Consider the following 5836-nt stretch of genomic DNA (forward strand, 5'->3'; position numbering starts at 1 on the left):
GCAGTGAACTCCGGCGTCCCAGAGTCACCCCCCCTAGTGCCAGTTCACACTGCTCCTACACAATCCAAACAGCACTGCCACGTTCAACTGACCCAGAGATGCTCCAGGTAGTGGCCAGTACCGATGCTACCATTTAACTATTGCTAATGCTAATGCTAGCCGCTAAGAAGAACAGAAGAAGACAATACAGTTCCGATGCTACCATTTAACTAATGTTACGTGCTAACCGCTACCTGCTAAGAGGAACAGAAGAAGACAATAAAGCTAGATTCACCTATACTGTTAATGTTTATTGCTAGCTACCAATACTAACTGCTAAGATACTATCATACTCTCACCGCTTTAGCTATTGTTAGCTGCTACAATGCTACCACAGGCCTAGATGCCACATGTAACTGCCGATTGCCACACTACCATCATCTACACCTGCCTCTCACCAACTGCACCAAAAAAGCGGGGTGGGAATACAAACCCTGGTTCGGGTAGGGGGTAGAAAATAAAGAGGTAGAGTCAAAAGATGAAAGTAGGGATTGGATACAGACCCTTGTTCGGGTAGGGGGTGGAAAATTTAGAGGGTGCTGAAGGTGGAGGCCTAAACCACAGACTAGATTTAACAGCCTCTTCTAACATTTCCTTCAAGAAACAACAAACCCTACCATTTCCTTCAAAAAGCAAACAAAGCAGGAAAACAAACCCTAACATTTCCTTCAAGAAGCAAACAAAACAGGAATACAACCAAAAAGATCAAAAAAACAAGCCAACTCTGTATCTTACAACGCAAACTCACCTGAACAGGCCGCATGGTCCCAAAGAGAGACTCTAGCTGGCCACACCCCCACCTTATCTAAACTTCCTCTTCCTGGTTCTCTTCCTATTGGCAAAGCGAGAAGATGGGGCGGGGAAAGCAGAGCAGAGGAGAGGTGTCTTGTTCAGACTTTAACCTCTTCTCCCGCCGGGTTAGGCATGCATGTCCTCTGCCTTCTCTGGTCTTCCATCCCCTCTGCTCAGATTCTGTCTTTAAATCTGCATACTTAGTCTTCTTCCTTTCATAAGCTGCCTCCACTGAATTTTCCCAAGGGACTGTTAACTCAATAAAAAACACAGTCTTTTTACTCATGGACCATAAGACAATGTCCGGCCTCAGATTGCTATAAGCTATTTCCTGGGGCCCAACTAGCTTTCCTCCCAAGTCGACCTGCATTTGCCAATCATCATCCCCTACCAGGCAGCCACCTACCTGCCTTCTCCCTGACTTAGAAGCTCTATTTTTCTCCCCCTCTCGAACAAACTGCACATCTAACCTCTCCTTTCGAGAGCTTCCAGAATTCACCTGCTTCCTTCTCTCTTCAATGCCTGCGGCTAAGCTTCTCAGCACCTGATTATGCCGCCATGTATACCGGCCTTGTGATAAGCTAATTCTACAACCTGACAAAATGTGCTTTAAACTTGCTGTACCTGAGCAGAGTGGGCACGATTGATTGCCCTGTACCCAGAGACTTAGGTTCTGCGGGGTTGGCAACACATCGTATGTCACCCCTATCAGAAATTTAATACGGCCTTCCTCCATATTCCACAGGTCCCTCCAACTAAGTTTCCTCTTCTCAACACCTTCCCAATTCAACCATTGTCCCTGTTTGGCTTGACCAACTGCTTTTGCCCCCCTTAACAACTCCTCCTGCCTACGCACCTGTTCCACTACAAGCTTTCTTTTCTCCTTTAGACCTGCTTTATTCCACACTGGTTTGCCTGGGCCAAGCCCCAAGCCTCCCCGGCCAAATTGAACATTTCCTACTATTTCTGCATGCCTAAGAGCTGCCTCTGCCTCCTGCACTGCTGCCCTTGGGTTCCATTTCCTCCCCCCAGAAGGATTCAGAACCACATTGCTAACTAACATGTCCTTACTCCCAGATATAAAAAGGAGTAAGATAATAAAAGTTCTGCACTAAGGTTAGGACCTTAGTGCATTTAAACTCCTCTGTTAGACTGGATACTGTTAGACTGGATACTGGCAGCTGAAGCATTCCTTTCCCATACAAAGCTACATTGCTTAAGCACCTCGGAGCACCCAACCATTTTCTAATATAAGAGCTAACTAGCCTTTCCATTCTCTCTGCTACAGATAATGGGACTTCATATACTGACATTGGCCACATTAACCTAGGATACAAGCCAAACTGCAAGCACCACAACCTCAGTTTTCCTGGGAGCCCTGATTTATCTATTCTCTCCAGCCCTTCTGCAACATCCTTTCTAAATTGCACAACCTGTTCAACGTCATTCAGGTCCACATTGTACCACCGTCCTAGACTCTTAACTGATTTCTCCCTAATTGTTGGGATTTCCTCACCATCTATAGCAAACTTCCTATCACTTACTTTCCCTCTGTATATTGAAATACTCCTTGACTTACTAGGCTTGATCTTCATACTAGCCCACTTGAGATTCTGATTGACTTTATCTAACAACCTCCTTGTACATGGCACTGTTGAAGTTAGCAGTGTCATATCATCCATATAAGCCCTAATTGGTGGAAGACGCATTCCATTCTGCCGTCTCTCCCTACCTACGACCCACTTGGAAGCCCTAATAATTACCTCCATAGCCATTGTGAAAGCTAGCGGGGAAACTGTACATCCTGCCATAATACCAACCTCCAATCTTTGCCAGCCTGTTGTGAGCTCTGCACTACTTGCACACAGTCTGATGTCTTGGAAATATGCTTTCACCAAGTTAACAACTATCTCCGGCACTTTAAAGTAGTCAAAGGAACTCCAAATAAGGTTATGTGGCACTGACCCAAACGCATTAGCCAGATCTAAAAATACAACATTCAAGTCTCTTTTCTCCCTTTTAGCTGTCTGAATCTGATGCCAAATCATGCTAGTATGCTCTAAGCATCCCGCAAATCCTGGTATCCCTGCTTTTTGCACTGTCGTATCTATCATACCATTCCTTTCTAAGTAATTAGCCAGCCTCTGTGCTACGATACTAAAGAAAATCTTTCCCTCAACATTTAGGAGAGAAATCATCCGAAACTGGCTAAGGTCCGATGACTCCTTCTCCTTCGGGATGAAGACACCTCCTGCCCTGCGCCATGCTCTTGGAATACTTTGTTTCTCCCAAACTATTCTCAGGTATCTCCATAGTGTCCTTAAGATGCCAGGTGCACTCTTATAGACACGGTAGGGGACTCCATTAGGCCCTGGGGCCGAAGAAGCCTTTGCACGCCTAACCACCTCCACCACTTCTCTCCACCTAGGTGGGCTCACATCCATCTCCTGCTCCACTTCCCCTAATGGTGGCATGTCAGGTGGAAGACCTATGTTCCTATTTTCCTTTGAATCTGAATACGTCGACTTCAAATACTGTTCAATCTCTGATTTCGTTGCCTTAAGTTGCCCTCCTTTTTCTTGATTAAACAAGCCTTTCACAAAATTAAAGGGGTTCCTAAAAAATGCTGACCTTGCACGTTCCTTCTTCTTTCTCTTCTCCCTAAGGTGTTCTGCCCTTCTGAGTACTGCTAACCTGCTTCTCAGTTCCTCCTGCAACACCTTAATTCCCTCCCTTTCTTCTTCTGTCGCCTTCTTCCACTGCTTTCTTAACTGCCTCCTTTCCTTTACTAACTTCTCTATTTCTTTTTGCCGCCTAGACTTGCCGACCTGCACCCTCTCGCCTTTCCTTTTGACAAGCACCCCAAATCTCTCTCGACCATAGGAGTAGATCACATCTCCAATTTTATCCAATTTCTCCACTACATCTCCTCTAAGCCTGCTTAATATGACTGATAAATCTCTATCAACTGCCTCCCACTCTTTGCTATCATTAGCCCTCGGCCACCTAACTCTAGCTTTCTGCTCCATGCTTCTCTCCTTGGCTGGCCTGTTGACCTCAACACCAACTGCATCCCCTCTCCGTACCTCCTCCTCTCCAGGGATAGTGTTACTGATATCCTGCGAACTGTGGTTTTCTACCTGTCGCTGGACTTCATCCGACTGATTCGACTGACTTCTCAAGAAATACTGGTCGATTTCTATCCTATTATGAAGAAGGACTTTGCCATAACTCAGTCGGCCAAGGTGTAATGTACTCACAGCAGGACTAGCAAGATAGTCAGATCTTTGTCTTGCTGCACACAGTATTTGTAGATGTCCTTCTTTGCAGGTGGAACGAGATTTCTTCAGGTCATACTGGGGAGCTTGGCGAGTCTGAGCACAGCGCCAGTAACAATTGTGCTCCTTTATCCAGTTTACCTTTTTGATCCTTTGTCATGTTAGTTGTCATATATACACAGGTTGCTCTGGATTTTGTAAAGAGTTCTGAGAATGGTGGATTCAGTAGGTTTTATTTGCTCCATGTGAAATTGTTGTGAGAGTAGGTATTGTCTTATGGGTGTGTCCTTGCTGACTGGAAGATTCAAGAGAGATCTCTTCTCTGGTTCTGGACACCAAGCTTTAGTTTGCAACCAAGATGAGATCATAAGCAAGTCATACTTCATGACATCTATAGACATGCTGTTCAAAATGGCTGAAGTGTTCTGCGGGGAGCTTTTAAATAAGACGATCAACATGAGAGTGAAGCTCTGCATGTCCTTGATCTCCCATGGTGCAGACCAACAAATGCTTGTCCATGAAGGGCAAAGTTATTGAGAGTATGACCGTCACCTACTCTGATAGGTGGGAGATCCGTGATGTTCCTGAGCTCCTTCAGTTGCAGTTGTTTAGGTTGCCCATAACGTTCTTCAAGATGGCTTGGGTGTATGGGTCAGAGGCATATGAGAAAGCAAGAGCTTGTAGCTTGGCTCGGTGCACTTTTAGGTGATCAAGTCAATCAGGTCAAGTAGATAGCATAATGCACTGCATTTCATCCTCCCTAGTAAGGTGTGGAAAAGTAGGGCCTTCAAACTTGTAGACATTCTGCCAGTAGTTGATTAACATATATTTTCTGCCAAAAATATATGTTAATCAACACCTGCACCCAATCTAAACAAACCAACTTTATGCATTACAGCAGCACAAATATCGGCACAACTGTCAGGATCGCGCTCCGATCTGCTTCCTGCTCTCCTACAGGTTCATCCTGCTACTGGAGCGATACTGTCAGAGTGCATTGTTGTTTATCCCCCACCCACAGTAATGGGAAGGTTTAGATTTAATAATAATTTAATATTATGTTCATGATGATGATGATGATGATTATCATTATTATTCTGGAAATAGTGACACAATGAATATCTTTCAAATTACCAAACATAACAAATTAACCTACAGTTATTGATCACATTGTTACTATCTGAAGTTGTTACTTCCACAGGCCTCCACAGATGGAACCAGGACTGTGAGGCTGCATCCCTGGCAGTCAAGCCCCAGTCACCGCTCATCTACTCAGGGGACCTTGTTCACTGTGTCAACATCTACAGTGTCAAGGTGCTTGGAAGGAAGCTCGACCCCTCTTTTCAGCCACCTGCTGTTTATGCTGGTGAGTTTTAGCTTTCTATCATGATGAGGTTATTTTTCTTATCCAAAAATAGAATAATCTGATGTTGTGACAAGTTACACTCTGACAGGTGTGTTATTTTCTGCCTGTGATATTGTGTGTTTTTGATTTTGCTGTACTCTTATATTCATAAGGGTGTGAATGAGCGCAGTGTCCCAGGGATGGACCAAGTGGACAACCTGGCGAGTATTTGGTGGGGCTGAGGACTGAAACTGGACAAACACTAAGCAACCTGCAGGCCACCACCATCATAGCCCTGTGGCAGAACCTTCTGCCATACGACCAGGCTTTCATTTAAATGCTGTTTTCAATCATTGTGATAAATAACAAAACCTCACCAGGA

The sequence above is a fragment of the Chelmon rostratus genome, chromosome 16 (assembly GCF_017976325.1).
Source record: "Chelmon rostratus isolate fCheRos1 chromosome 16, fCheRos1.pri, whole genome shotgun sequence".
Lineage (NCBI taxonomy): Eukaryota > Metazoa > Chordata > Actinopteri > Chaetodontiformes > Chaetodontidae > Chelmon > Chelmon rostratus.